Source organism: Onychomys torridus, chromosome 1 (assembly GCF_903995425.1).
Source record: "Onychomys torridus chromosome 1, mOncTor1.1, whole genome shotgun sequence".
NCBI lineage: Eukaryota > Metazoa > Chordata > Mammalia > Rodentia > Cricetidae > Onychomys > Onychomys torridus.
Window position 1 is genome coordinate 27,846,553 of NC_050443.1, and position 15,218 is coordinate 27,861,770.

Sequence of the window (15,218 nt, forward strand, 5' to 3'; positions counted from 1 at the left end):
CCTTTCTCTCTCTTTCTTTCTTTCCCTCTTTCTTTTTATTTTTGAGACAAGGCAAGGTCTCACTGTGTCCCCTGGCCACACTGGAATTCTCTACATAAACAGAGCTAGCCTTGAACTCACAGAGATCGCCACACATGGCTTTTCTTTTTCTTTTTCTCTTTTCTTTTCTTTTTTTTTTTTTTTTTTTTTTGGTTTTACGAGACAGGGTTTCTCTATAGCTTTGGAGCCTGTTCTGTAGACCAGGTTGGCCTCGAACTCACAGAGATCCACCTGCCTCTGCCTCCTGAGTGCTGGGATTACAGGTGTGTGCCACCACCACCAGGCAGCTTTTTTTTTTTTTTTTTTTTCTTGTGGGACCTAGTCTCCCTCCTACAGCTTGGCATGTACTAAACAAGCATGCTATTACTGAGCTGCATCCTCAGCCCTCTTTTTACTTTTTATTTTAAGACGGGTCTTACTAAGCCCAAGCTCAGGCTGACTTTGAACTCTCTCTACAGCCCAGGTTGGCTTTGAACTTGTGGTCCTCCTGGCTCAGCATCCAGGGTAGCTGGAATTTAGACATAGCATCAGATTTTCCTTTCAATTAGGCCTCCTGTCTTGGCTTCAGACCAAGGTGTTTGGATTCCTGGGGCGAGCCCAAACTTTAGGAAGTTCCTAGCCCCAACTTCTCACCACAATAAAGCCATCCGGGGCCTTAGAAGTGAGGATGACAGGAGGGTCATTTGATCGGGTGTGGTGAGACGCATGTGACCCCAACACTCAGGATGTTGAGGCAAGATTCTGAAGTTCAAGGGCAGCTTGACCAGCATAGTAAGGATGCCTCAAAACAGCTGAAACCCGAGGCTACAGAGGTGGCTCCAAGGTTAAGAGCACTTTCCACTGTTGCAGAGGACCCAGATTCTGATCCCAGCACCCACATGGCAGCTCACAGCCATCTGTAGCTCTGGTTCTAGGGGACCTGGTGCCCCCTTCTGCAGCCACTAGGCATGCACAAAGCACATACATGTACATACATGCAGACAAAACACCTACACACATTGAATAAAAAAACCTTTATTTTAAAGAAGGCAAGATCTGGGAGGGTGTAGCTCAGTGGTAGAGCATTTCACCTATCATGGACCAGGCTCTGAGTTCAATCCCTACCACCACATACACACACACACACACACACACACACACACACACACACACAATCACACACAACCACACACACACAACCACACACACACAACCATACACACACAACCACACACACACAATCACACACACAATCACATACACACAACACACACACACACACACACACACACACACACACACACAATCACACACACACCTGCTTGGCTTGCGTCTCTTGGCTACAACACAGCCGTTTCAAGCCTGTGGAGGTGGTCAGGGTTGGGGAGGAATGGCTGCTCAGATAGTTACCTATAGGAGAAAGGAAGCAAAAGAGAACCTGCTTTAGGGAGCCATCTGGAGACTGGGGGAGAGGTTTCCCCATCTGCACACAGCTCGCATTGACCTCAACTCCATTCCTGCCTGTTAGGCTGCCTGAGCTATTGGCTTGGCCTGGCCCCAGCCTCAGTCCATACCCAGCAGATGTAGCCAGTTGCTCTGTACCCAGAATGTCTGGCCAGCCCACTCCAAACTGGCTCCCAAATCCTGCGGCCTCTGGAATGCAGCATCTCACCCAGGAGGGAGCTCCCAGGCCATCTTGTAGCTTTCACATCCTGCCCAAGGGAGGCCCCCAAATGTTTCTCTCTCTAGATTCACCCCATCGCTCCCCAGCCCCACCAAGAAGGCTTGGCTGTGAGAAGCCCTTCCCTGAAGGCTCTCTTTTCATGTTCTCACTAAAGCTAACATGGAGGAGGCCAGCCTGGAAGCCTGGCTCCTGCTGTCTCGAACAAGCACGGCCAACATTTCCATAATCCCCCAGGAGCCCTGGATGTGGGATGTTCTCCTTCTGCGGCTTTTCTGACATGAGGAATGTGAAGCCCTCATAAAAGCAAGCAAACCTGCTTTTACTCTCAGCAAGGAGGGACAGCGGCAGCCAAGGTCAAGGTGCACCTCTGTGGTCCTTCTCACTAAGGCATAAGGCAGGTCTGGTATTGTTTGGCCTGTTCGCTGTAGAAGAACTTTTGAGTCCTGCTCGTTTCTCACAGGCGAGGCAATAACTTCAGAGATTGCAGCCCCATCACATCTGGCTCAACGTCTTCGTCTAGACACACAGTGGGCAGCCTGGGTGACACAGTGAGACAATGAGTATTAATTAGTTGGTTTAAGGACAGAGGGAATGTTGTTACACACTTGTGTTCTCAGGACTTCAGAGATGGAGGTGAGATGATAAATTCAAGGTCATCCTTGGCTATATGGCAATCTGAGGCCAGCCTAGGCTTCATGAGACCCTGTGTCAAGAAACCAAAACAGCGGAGGGATGGCAGTGCACGCCCGTAATCCCAGCACTCGGGAGGCAGAGGCAGGCGGATCTCTGAGTTCGAGGCCAGCCTGGTCTGCAGAGCAAGTTCCAGGACAGCCAGGGCTACACAGAGAAACCCTGTCTCAAAAACAAAACACCAACAACAAGAAGGAAACAAAAAATGAATAAATAAATATAAAAGCTGGAAGTGTCTGTAAGATGTGTGCGAATAGGTTTACCTCAAAATTTCTGAATGGCAAAGTGAGGCTATTGGGATGGTAGTCTATGAGATGTGTGTGTGTGTGTGTGTGTGTGTGTGTGTGTGTGTGTGTGTGTATGTGCGTGCCATGCATGTACACTTGTGCACACGCATGCACTGAAGCTCCAGTCCACAGATCTGCGGAACTGGAGAGTCAAAGCTGTGAGCTTCAACCTTTTTCTTAATATCTTGGTGCAACGGAGCTTAGAATAAATAGATAATGAAGAGGTGAGGGGTGAGTGAAGCAGTCTGTGGTGACACTTGCCTAGGGAGGAAGTTCATGAGTTCAGGGCTAACCTAGACTGCATGGCACAGCTCTGTCTCAGAAAACAAAACAAAACAAACCATTTGCTCTGGGAGGTGGTGGCGCACCTTTAATCCCAGCACTGGGAGGCAGAGGCAGGCGGATCTCTGAGTTCGAGGCCAGCCAGGGCCACACAGAGAAACTGCTGTCTCAAAAAACCCAAACAAACAAAGAAACAAACAAAAACAAAACAAAACACCAACAACAGCATCCTTTGCGTACGTGGCTTTGGGCGGGTCTCCAGGCCCTGGACTGAGGCAGTTGGCAGCACATTTCTCCGCAGCTATCGCTTGGAGTAAGTTGAACGGCTGTGGTTTCAAAGATAGCTCAGAGTGGGCTGTAGTTAGAGTTTTCCTGCCTGGCCCACAGTCAGGACAAATCTCTCTCACCCGCCAGTCCCACAGTCGCTCAGACCCAACCAAGAAAGCACACAGAGACTTATATTGCTTACAAACTGTATGGCCATGGCAGGCTGCTTGTTATCTACTTCTTCTATCTTAAATTAACCCATTTCTATTAATCTATACTTTGCCACATGGCTTGTGGCTTACCAGTGTCTTTACATGTTGCTTTTCATGGCGGCGGCTGGCGGTGTCTCTCTCCAACCTTCTACTTCCCAGAATTCTCTTCTCTCTTGTCCCGCCTATACTTCCTACATAGCCACTGGCCAAACAGCATTTTATTTGTACAGAGAGATATCCACAGCACTTCCCCTTTTCTTTTTTTTTTTTAAGGAAGGTTTTAACTTTTACATAGTACACTTACATATAACAAAACAATTATCAAGCAAGAATTACAGTTATAATATTAAAGAAGATATACTATCTATCTTATATTTGTGAGTCCAAGGTTTTATATCTAATTTATCTTTTATCATAACTGAGAAAATTATAACTATCTAGTCTTCAACCATATCAAAGACCTCAGAAGGATATAATATTACCTGAGAACCGGGAGAAGGATGCAAGCAGCTTTCGGGAGTCTTGCAGGGTAGACAGAGACAGCTGGCAGCCTGAACAGTGGGCTACAAGGGAAAGGGCTACTTTTCCACCAGGGTTATGGAGTGTACTCAGTGATAAAGTATGCTTACTATGTGTGTGTTTGGTCAAGGGTTCCTTCTCCAGCACTACAATTTGAAATAAACCACTGTCGGTATAGCTCAGTAGTAGAGGGATGGACCAGCATGGTGGGGTGGGGCACACAAGCTCAGTAGTAGAGAGCTTGGCTGGCATGCATGAGGTCCCGGACTCAACCTCCAGTAGTGGGAACAGAGTGAAAGTTCTAACTGCTTATCAAGTGTGGTAACGGGAGGATTCTGAGGCGAGGTCTAATAACCCTTGGGGCCGATAGCTAAGAGAGCCTGTGAGTAAGAGGTGGTTTTACCCAGGCCTGGAGGCACAGGCCTGAATCTCAACTCTTCAGGAAGCCGAGGCAGGAGGATCATAAGCTCAAGTCCTTCCTGGGTAACTTAGTGAGACGTCTCAAAAAAAAAAGCTGGGCGGTGGTGGCGCACGCCTTTAATCCCAGCACTCGGGAGGCAGAGGCAGGAGGATGTCTGTGAGTTCCAGGAAAGGCGCAAAGCTACACAGAGAAACCCTGTCTTGAAAAACAAATAAACAAACAAAAAACAAAACAAAACAACAACAACAAAAAAAAACAGACAGACAGAGACAGAGTCTGTAGGAGCCAAAGTAACCCACAAAGCCTGTTGCCTTCTTCCTCAGTGCATTTCCAGGGTACACTACCACGATGACATCAGCATCCAGTAACAGCACACAGCCCTCCTGTAAGCTAGCTGCCCACTTGCTCTTGGAGCTCAGGCTCTACAGCCCATCCCATCTGTCACACAATCACCCCTCCCTGTCACTCAACCCAACCCCCAAGGAACCCAGGCTTCACCTCTGCTTTACCAAAGAAGCTTCTGTGGTAGCCACTGAGGAGGAAGGAAGGCTCCATTCTGAAGCACTGCTGTCACGGAATCCCAGACCACTGATCCATTTCTCCTGTCTGTTTATCTTCCTGCATATGCACCTTTACCATCTGAGACATCACAGAGTGTCTTAGAGACCCTGCTTCTAACTTTTATGATTATTTATTCAGTTTTGGTTTCTTGACAAAGGGTCTCATGAAACCTAGGCTAGCCTCAAACTGCTGTATAGCCTAAGATGGCCTTTAATTTAAAAAAAAAAAAATTATTCATGTGTATGGGTGTTTTGCCTATATGTATGTCTGTGTACCATGTGTATGCAGGCCCCTGACATTGTAATTACACACAGTTGTTGGCAGATGTAAGAGCTAGGAACTGAGCCCCTATCCTCGGGAATGACAGCCAGTGTTTTTAGCTACTGAACACCTCTCCAGCCCCAGTGACTTGAATTTATGATCCTGCCTCCACCTCTGAAATATTGGGAATATAATCATGTGACACTTCTGGTCTTTAAAAAAAAAAAAAACCTGATTGGGGTTGGGGATTTAGCTCAGTGATAAAGCACTTGCCTAGCAAGTGCAAGGCCCTGGGTTCGGTCCTCAGCTCTGAAAAAAAAATCCTGATCAATTCACCTCCTCCAGGCTTCCCTTGGATATCAAGGTCATGTTGGAATTTGAGGCCACAATCACCCACCACTCCCTTCTTCTTTCTTTGCTTTTTAGAGACAGGTTTTGCTATGTAACCCTGGCTGGATTAGTACTTGGTATGCAGCTCAGGCTGGCCTTGAGGCAACCATCTTGGCTCAGCCTCCTGAGTGTTGGGATTATAGAAGTGCAGGAGCACAGCCAGATCACAGTCATCGTCATTGTTGTCTCCTCCTCCTTCTGTTTTCCAAGACAGGGTTTCTCTGTGTGGCCCTGGCTGTCCTGGAACTCACTCTGTAGACCAGGCTGGCCTCGAACTCACAGAGATCTGCATGCCTCTACCTCCTGAGTGCTGGGATTGAAGACATGTAACATAACCACCACCGCCCGGCTCATGGTCTTCTTTTCGTTTTTTTCTGAGACAGGGTTTCTCTGTGTTCGTGGTCTTCTTATTTGCAATGCTCTCCCTACGAGTCCTGTTCAGGCCCTCCCACCACTAAGCCACCATCTCGATGGTCATCCCAGAGACAGGACTCAGTCCTCCTCTTGACCTCCTGCAGCCAGCACCAAGCACATCAGTTTTCTTCTGGTCTTCCGCAAATGTAGCCAGTTTCCTCCATCTCCACTGTCACTACCTTGGTGTATGAGGGTCACATACCTTAGGGCCCAAGAAGACAATATATAGGGGTATAAAACAAAGGTGTGAGAATTTCAGTGTGTATATTGTTTCTTTTGTCTTTCCCCTACTTCAGGTACAGGAGCTAGAGCCCGAGGCTTCGTGCACACCAGACAAGTGTGTAAGCTACACTTCACTAAGCTACACCCTTAGCCCTGGATTTCTATCTATAAAAAGTCCTTTTTTTGAGGGGCTGGAGAGATGGCTCAGCAGTTAAGAACACTGGCTGCTCTTCCTGAGGACCCAGATTTGATTCCTAGAACCTACATGGCAGTTTACAACTCTGTAAGATCTGATGCCCTTTCTGGCCTCTGCAGGCACCAAACACACATGTGGTACATACATGTAGGCAAAACACTTAAACACATAAAATAAAAAATAATAAAGAGAATCAAGGTTGTATTGTGGGGCAGAAGTTCCTTTTTTCTCTTTTGGTGTTTGAGATAGGTTTCCTTTGTTCAGCCCCAGCTGTCCTGGCACTTGTTCTGTAGAGCAGGCTGGTCTGAAACACAGAGATCCAGCTGCCTCTGCCTCCTGAGTGTGGGATAGAAGGTGTGCACCACCACCGCCTGGCTAATTACCCTTTTTCTCATGAGACAAGGTTTCATGCAGCCAAGCCTGGCCTAACTTGCTATGTGGTAAAGGCTGAACTGATCTGCCTAGCTGAGTGCTCCACCACACCCAGCCCCTAGCACCATCTCTTTCCCTCCTTCCCATCCCTCCACACACTTTCTTTTGTGGTACTAGGAATTTAACCCAGGCCTTTGCACATGCTAAGCAAGGGTTCTGTTGCCGAGCCAACCCCCAGTCCCAGGCTCCTCTCTTTTTAAGGTTGAGTGATAGTTCATGTATCTGCCACATTTGTTTCTACATTTGTCTGTAGATGGACATTGGTCTGTTTCTGCCCTTTGACTATTACACTGAATCCTACCATGAACACAATACAAATTGATACAGGATTTAGGTAGTGTGGGGAAAAGGCCTATGGTGAAAACCACAAGAGGCTCACATGTATTACAGTAAGAACGGACTTCAGGGTTAAAAGGAACATTAAGGGTTAAAACAGTAAGACCAAGAACACTAGGGGTGAGAAACAGAAGCTTGCAGCTGGGTATGAGGTAGCCAAGCAGACCTGATAAGAGACAGCCAGCCATGATCTGAGAAGCAGGCTATACGAGCAGGCTAGATTCTATGAGAACTCCCCCTGGGGAAACATATGCTAAGCACTCTTGCTTTTTTATATAGTCCGGCTTCTAATGCAGCCAACCGTTAACAGCTAGTTTCCAAGAAAACCTCCACCTATTTCAGGAATGAGACCCTGGTTTCTCCATAGACAAGGAGCTATGAGAAGGAATCACCTGGTGTAGTTGGGGCGTCAGCCACTTCTGACTGGGTGGGCAACGTGCAAACGAAGTGTGAGCTCTGGCTGAACAGCGACAGCACACATAGAAGATGGTCTTACTTTTTAAATAGATTTATTTTCTTTTATGTATATGGGTGCTTTGTATGTGCGCCATATGAGTGCCTGGTGCCTGAGGAGGTCAGAAGAGGGAGTCAGATCTCCTGAAAGTGGAGTGACAGATGGTTGTGAACCACCATGTGGGTTCTGGGAAGCAAATCAAGGTCCTTTGCAAGAGTACCAGTGCTCTTAACCACTGAGTCATTGCCTGGGCCCCAGAATATGGTATCTTCTGATTAGCCAGCCAAGAACATTACCCCAATCTTCAGCCGTAGCCTCACAAGAAGCCCCAGAACCAATTTGTGTGACAAATTTGTGACCAGCTGAGTTGCACTTTCCCAGGTGGGGCCTCACTTTCCTTTCATGCTAAATGTTTATATGTTGGGAGTCTCCCTCACCCTTCCTCATTTGCTTTTCTTTATTTCTCTTTAGTAAAGATTACTTCCACCTCAGTTACTCCGACAAGTGTTTATGTCTTGAATCTTTATTAGTGTTAGACAGACAACCCTGTAGCCACTGTCCCACGTGGATCTTTGGTGATCACTGAGTGTTCAGAATCCTAGGTCCTTGGGTCAAGCACAACCCGGTCCTGAAAGGTCTTGTTGCTTTCAAAGACTGCATTAAAATCTACATCCATTCATTTCCCAATACTGAGGATGAACCCAAGGCCTCCTCTGTGCTAAACTGAACCTCAGCTCCCACATCCATTCTTCCCTTCCCAGCCAGACCTTCACACCACAGCCAGAGCAATCCTGAGAGCTCCAGTGTGGTCAAAAGGTTCCCTGCTTAAAACTGGGCTTTTGCAACATTTTCAGATTAACCCTAACTTCTCTGGTTTGTTGAAGATGAAACATTTGAAAACATCTCTTTCTTTTTTGAGACAGTCTTACTATGTAGCCCTGGCTGGCCCTGAATTTGCTATGTAGACCAGGCTGGGCTCAAATTCATAGAGATCTGCCTGCTCCTGTCTCCCAAATGCTGGGATTAGAAGAATACATCACCACTCCCAGCCTAAAACACTTGTTTCTTAATCTCCCAACATTCTTGCAAAGCCTGGGGCTTTTAAAATGTGCCCGCACAAGTTGAGCAGTACTCTGCCCTGAGCTACATCCTGGGTCCCTTTCGCCTGTATGCTGTCATGTCCTGCTCCTCCTCCAGGTGTCTGTTTTAAAATTCCTTTTTCTTTTTTTTCCTTCTTAGGATCTCAGCTCCTGATCTTACCCTAGTGTTAATTCCCTTGTCACCCACTAGGTCAGGGTACTCTCTCCTGCCCTCTTCCACTTTCCCCTCCTACCATCTGCCACAAATGGCACTACATCATCATCACACGGAGCTGTGACACCAGTATTCTCTTGCCACCATTCGCGAAGCCAACTCCTGAGGGTACGATTCCCGCTTCTACACAGCCTGTCAGGTACTGTGTCTAGCGATCCACGTTTCAGTCATTAATTTCAATGACAAATCCGTGAGGACGCAATCGAGCCCTCCTGCAGGGTGCCGGCTGGGTCTGGAAGCCCGGGTGGAGACGCTGAGCCGTGCGGCTGCCCAGCGAGCACGAGGGGAGGGTGGGCTCCGGCCGGGGAACCGCAGCGGCCGCCTGGGGCGGGGGCGGGGCCGGCCGCGGACGTCACTTCCGGTGTACACAGCCGGTCCGGGCGGTACGCTGAGAGCCGGGGCGCGTCGCAGGTGAGGTGCGGGCACCGGTGGGCGCGGGGCGGCGGGGGCTGGCCGTGGGCGGCGGGCGGCGGGTCGCAACGGCGGCTGGCATCGAGGCGAGCTCGCCGAGCTCCGCTTCCCTCGGGCGCCGTCCCTCGCCCGCCTGCAGTGGAGGACGCGGGGCTCGGCGGGCGCTGGCCGGGCGGACGGAAGCCCGGAGGGGCCTCACCGCGCGCGCCCGGGACTGAGACCCCCTCGGGGCGCGTCGGCGCTGGAGGACGCCGCTGCCTTGGGCCGCCGCGGGGAATCCGTTCCCGGAAGCTCGCTGCGCCGTGCGCGGAGGGCTGGCGGCCTTTGCGCTACCTAGCTCCACGAGCACGGGCGGGCGCCGCTGTCCTCAGGCCGCCCCGCGGCTGCCCGGCCGTCCTCGCGCCCCTTCCTGGCTCCTGGCTGAGCCCGTGGGTGCGGCGGGGGTCAGGGGAGGGCCAAGGCTGGGCAAGGGCTAGGAAGGACCCACGCCCGTGGGGCGAACGCTGGGGTCAGGGGTGTGTCTTCCTGCCCCGCGTGGAGCAGGGTAAAAAGAGCTTGCCTGCTTGGCATGATAAGAATTTTGTTTATACTTTAACCAAATTTGCCTGGGAAACGCTCAGCCTGGGGAGCCCCCAATTTGAAAATAGCTCGTCCGTGTCCGTCCTCACCCACTGCCATTATGAAAGCGATTCATTCTTCTGTTCTTGTAAAAACATTCTCGACGGTACGCAGAGTGTCAGGGGAGAAAATGACCATGGCTTCACAACCTGTGACTTGGTGATAACAACTGCTAACGTTTGGATGACATCAGTAAATGCATACATACGTGTCACTTGTAGAGGCTTTGTTGTAGACCATTGGGTACCGTAATTTATCCAAGCCCTGATGAATATTTGATTGTTTTCCTCATTGTCACAAGATAAATACGTCTGCCAAAAAGGATTTATCCGATTATTGTGTTCTTGGGGAAAATTTACCAATGGGGGTTAAAGGTAACATTCTGTTTTTCTCCTTGTTGATATGTTTGGAAATCTCAAACCCAGTGTTGCCCATCTGTGCTTCTCGTTAACTGCTTAAGATTTTTTAACCTTCCTTTGTTCTTTATTTTCCCATTTATTTATGTGAAACAGGATCTCACTGTGTAGACCAGGCTGCTCTTAAACTCACAGAGATCTCTCTATTTCTGCTTCCCTAGTGCTGGAATTAAAGCCATAGGCCAAGAGGCCCTGCCTTTTTGTTTTTATTTTTAAGATGTGTTTCCAAACTGGCAGGGTAGTAACCATTAGTAAACTATAACTTCCTCAACAAATCTTATTTTAGGCTTGAAGTTCTAAGAATGTGTTTGCAAAGGGCTACTTACAAATTTGATTTGGTGTGTGTTTGGATGTTTTTATGTGACTTAAAAATAATACTTTTTTTCTTTTTGCAATCTTTAAACAAATCATTTGCTTTACAAGTTGAGGGAATACTTTACATTTGACATAAATATGATATGTATGCATGTGAAATATATATTAAAAGGTTTCACTGCTGTTTTCACTTGCTTTCTTGCTAACATATGAACAGACTCCATATGAAGAGTGCAAGTTTGTTGTGGTGACTTTTCAGCCTGGCATTTGAGATTCTAATCTTCCTCTATTTTTGCACATGAATACGTAGGTTAGCATTGGAGACCAAGATAGAAAAGTTCTCAGATTCCCTTGGCAAGCCTAGATTTTTTTCAATCTAAAATTATCTCTGGATTTTTGGAAGACAGCATGCTTTAAGCATCCTTTAAAAAAAACAAAAACAAAATCCTAAGTCCTTATTCCATTGCAAACTTGAAGCCTACTACACCAGGAGCTGTGTCTCCCTAGATCGTCTACATTCTGGGGAAGTCACTATTGAGCTAACAGGCTAGAACATCCCATGGGCTGTGTGTCCGTCCACTCTGTCCCTTCTCCGGTGAGACTTTGTCCTCAGTGGAAAATAATGACCTTCCTAGATGGACAAAGAATGTTGGTTAGAACAAGGAATTGCTTTGTTTGGAGTGAGAAGAGCACATTGCCGAGCTCTCTCAGTATTAGTTCAAAAAGTGTCAAGAGTTAAGCTCTAAATGTTTTCTCTGATACTGTCCATGTGAGGGTTCCCTAGTTGGTGGACCTTGTTGGTCCTTGATTATTCTTTTCTTTTTCCTTTTCATTTTGTTTAGTTGTATTTCCTCTCTGCCATGCTTTAGGATTCAACTTAGGACTTTGAGATTTTATTTATTTTTGTTTTATGTGTATGGGTGTTTTGCCTAAATGTATGGCTGTACCATGGGTGTACAGTGTCCACTGAAACCAGAAGAGGGCTTCCAGTCCTCTGGGTCTGAAATCACCGATAATTGTGAGCTGCCATGTGGGTGATAAGAATTGAACCCAGGCCCTTTGCAAGAGCAGCCAGTGCTCTTAACCTCTGAGCCCTCTCTCCATCCCCTGACCTCAGAAGTTTGAGCATGCTAGGTGTACTCTGTACCACCGAGCTACCTCCACAGATCTTGTGACTGTAAATGCTCCTGTGGGCAGCCATCTTGTTGTGAGGGCCAGCCTTGTTCTTGGCTGGCCCCAGAGCAGTGGTGCCCATTCTCTTACCTTGTCTTTACTGCTCCACTTTGTCTTGCCTGTCTGGTGCCATTTTCTGAGGCCTAATCTCATGTTTCCTTCCCTCCCCTTGATATGTGTTCCTCCCTTCACATCCAGAATAGATTTGGAGTGGGGACCACTTTACTTCATTGCCCTTGGGTCCTTGGAGTGACATTTCCACCCCGACTTGGACTTGGCTTTGCTCTCTCTCTGTTTCTGTCTCTCTCTCTGTTTCTGTTTTTTGTTTTTGTTTTTGTTTTTTGAGGTGAGGTCCTCTTGCATCAACCTCCCAAGTGCTGGGACTCTAGGCATACGTGGATTCCGTTCTGGTTTCTGTATGTTCATTCTTTATTTCCTTTTAAATGGCCCCTAGACTTGGAATCTTCCATCACTTCCTAGGGTGGCCTGTCCTTCTTGATGATATCCCACAGTCTCGTTTTCCTTAGTGACTTAGGTCGCTCTTGATTTGTGTTGTTCCCTACCCCTTTGTTATTTTTATTTTGTTTTGAGAAAGGTTTTTTTTGTTTGTTTGTTTGTTTTGTTTTTTTTTGTTTTTTAATGTAGTCCTGGAACTCACTGTGTAGACCAGGCTGGCCTCGAACTCAGAGCTCTGCATGCTTTCCTGAGTACTGGGGTTAAAGGCACGTTCCACCACACCTGGTCTCCCCTATACCTTGATTCAGATTTTGCATCTTTTTTCTTAGGGGCTGCTCTAGTCCTACTCTGGTTAGGAAGAAAGTAACTCAGTGAATTTAGCTACAATATGGGCCATTATTTTATTAGGAAATCAGAATATAGAGCTAAGAGACACAGCCTGGAGATGACAGAACAGCTATTGTTCTGAAGTGTCTAAAGTACCTAGAAGGGAGGTACCGAAAAGGTGTGCCAGGTTTCGGGAATCTTGCCCATTCTTTTCTTATAATTTATTTTTATTTTATGTTCATTGGTGTTCTACCTGCATGTACGTCTGTGTGAGGGTGTCAGAAACCCTGAAACTGGAGTTACAGACAGTTATGAGCTGCCATGTGGTTGCTGGGAATTGAACCTGAATCCTCTGGAAGAGCAGCCAGTGCTTTTAACCTCTGAGGCGTCTCTCCAGCTCCAGGAATCTTGTCTGTTTGTTCACTGCATTTATCACCAGAGTCTAGAACACACTGTTCTGGAAACAATTAAGAATTTGTTGAACAGATGACTATTAGAGAAAAAAAATACAAATTTGATATCTATAGAAAAGATACAAGCATAGGCCAAGAGACATTTTGTAAATAGAGTTTGCTGAATTTCAGGGAAAACTTTAAATTCAACCCAAACTGACCGAGCTATAACCCCAAGGAAGGCATGTTTGGAATGTGTTTGTGGCCAGAAAGCTTAAACTTAATTTTGTATCCCCCAAGAAAGACTGTGTTTCTAGGAGAGGTTTGGGATGGTGTCTGAGGAAGTTAGGTGCTAGCTTAGGTGGTGTGTGGGTTCTCTGGAGTCCTGACCAGGAGTGCTACATAATCTTTGCAGTATCCAAGAGAGGCCACCTTCCTTACCCTTCAGTTCCTTCTGGTAATTTCTTGCCAAGGAGATATGGGCAGAGCTCTTTTTTCTTTTCTTTTTTTTTTCTGGTAATTTCTTGCCAAAGAGATATGGTCTAGAGTGCTGTACTAGATGCTGGTCTTGGGATGCTGTGTAATCTTGGGGACAGTGTTGCACCTTTCTGAGTTTGGTGAAATTCCAGTGAGGCTAGCTCTTTTGGTATGTATACACTTGGTAATTGGCCTTCTGGTTAATGCATCAGTCATCTTTGAACCTAACTAGCCCCCCTGGAACTGTTTCTGGGCTCACTGACAAAGCTGATAATCAGACAGTGGGAAGTGATGACAGACAGGCTCTTCCCAAATTGCTCAGGCAAGAAAGCCAACCTGAATGTGTCAAGGGAAACTTCCCGGAGAAGGTTGAACTTAGCTGAATGGCATGGGGCGAGTTAGACTCCAGCTCCATTGTAAGAGCAGAGGATGGTTAGGCAGGGTGATGACATGAATGAAGGTGTAGAGGCGAGGAAGCCTGAAGTGCGCAGTTAATAATGATATCTGCGTTCCTGTGGGCTCACTGTGCTAGTCAGGTTTGATGCTAAGTGTTTTGTGTCTATTCCTTTATGTAGTCTTCACAGCCCTGTGACACATAGAGAACTGACATGTTCTGTGTCTGTCACCTCCAGGTAGCCTGCACAGAAGAGCTTTTTTGTAGATGCTGTTCCCAGTGGAGTCTATTCCCTTTCCCAAATCCTCTATTTTGTGAGCCCTCTTAGGTTAAGATGGAAAGTAGGTATGACTTAGAGTGAGGGTTAGCTCAGTGCCTGCACAGCATCATAATGAGGGCCCTGATGTTGATTCTCAGTGTCCTCAAATCAAAAATTAATCACTCCAGAAGAGCAAGTTGCAGGACAGTGTACTTTTGGGCCTGTTTGAGTTAGAGAAAGAAATAGATTCCTGAGTGCAGGAAAAAAAGCTGGGGGCGGGTGATAGAAAAAGAATTGGTTGCCTTTGGGATGAGGCTCCAGGAAAAAAAACTTAGGTTGTTAAGTAGTCCAGTCTTCTGCCTTGGCCTCCCGAGTTCTTGTATTACAAGCGTGTGTCACCAGACTGGGCCAGAAACAGTCTCAAATCTGAAATTATCCACAGCTCTTTTTTAGGAAGTTTGGCTTACCTAGGTTTAATTTTTGGATAGATGCTCTCCCTCCCCTCCAGGTTAATTTTAAACAGGTTTTGTAGCACAATTTAAGAATGAGTAGCAGTTGGGGCTGGAGAGATAGCCCAGTGGTTAAGAACATGTATTGTGCCGGGCGGTGGTGGTGCACGCTTTTAATCCCAGCACTTGGGAGGCAGAGACAGGCGGATCTTTGTGAGTTTGAGGCCAGTCTGGGGTACAAAGTGAGTTCCAGGAAAGGCGCAAAGCTACACAGAGAAACCCTGTCTCGAAAAAAAAAAAAAAGAACATGTATTGTTCTTATAGAGGACTTGAGTTCGGTTCCCAGCACCCACATCAGGCAGCTTACAATTGCTTGTAATTCCAGCTCCAGGAGATGGCCCTAACCTCAGGTATATGCACATATACAGATATATACACATGTACACATGAATAAATAATAATTAGAAAAAGAATAAATAGCAGCATAAAACTTAATTTTCTTATCTATCTATCTATCTGTTTATTTTCAAAACAGGGTTTGTCTGTGTAATCCTGGCTGTCCTGGAACTCA

General features: G+C 47.0%; 1 protein-coding gene across 5 annotated transcripts in view; it reads left to right on the top strand.

The window, feature by feature from the left end:
- Nucleotides 1–9,073: 9,073 nt before the first annotated feature.
- Nucleotides 9,074–15,218, top strand: part of Garre1 (granule associated Rac and RHOG effector 1) — a 93,070-nt gene continuing 86,925 nt past the window's right edge. For 4 of the 5 annotated variants that reach the window (XR_004943982.1, XM_036176947.1, XM_036176943.1 and 1 more), the window contains exon 1: nt 9,303–9,371. The gene's annotated coding sequence lies outside the window, so the exon portion shown is untranslated. Of the gene's footprint in view, nt 9,100–9,302; nt 9,372–15,218 lie in introns of those variants that run through there. The other variant, XM_036176945.1, reaches the window with a different exon arrangement.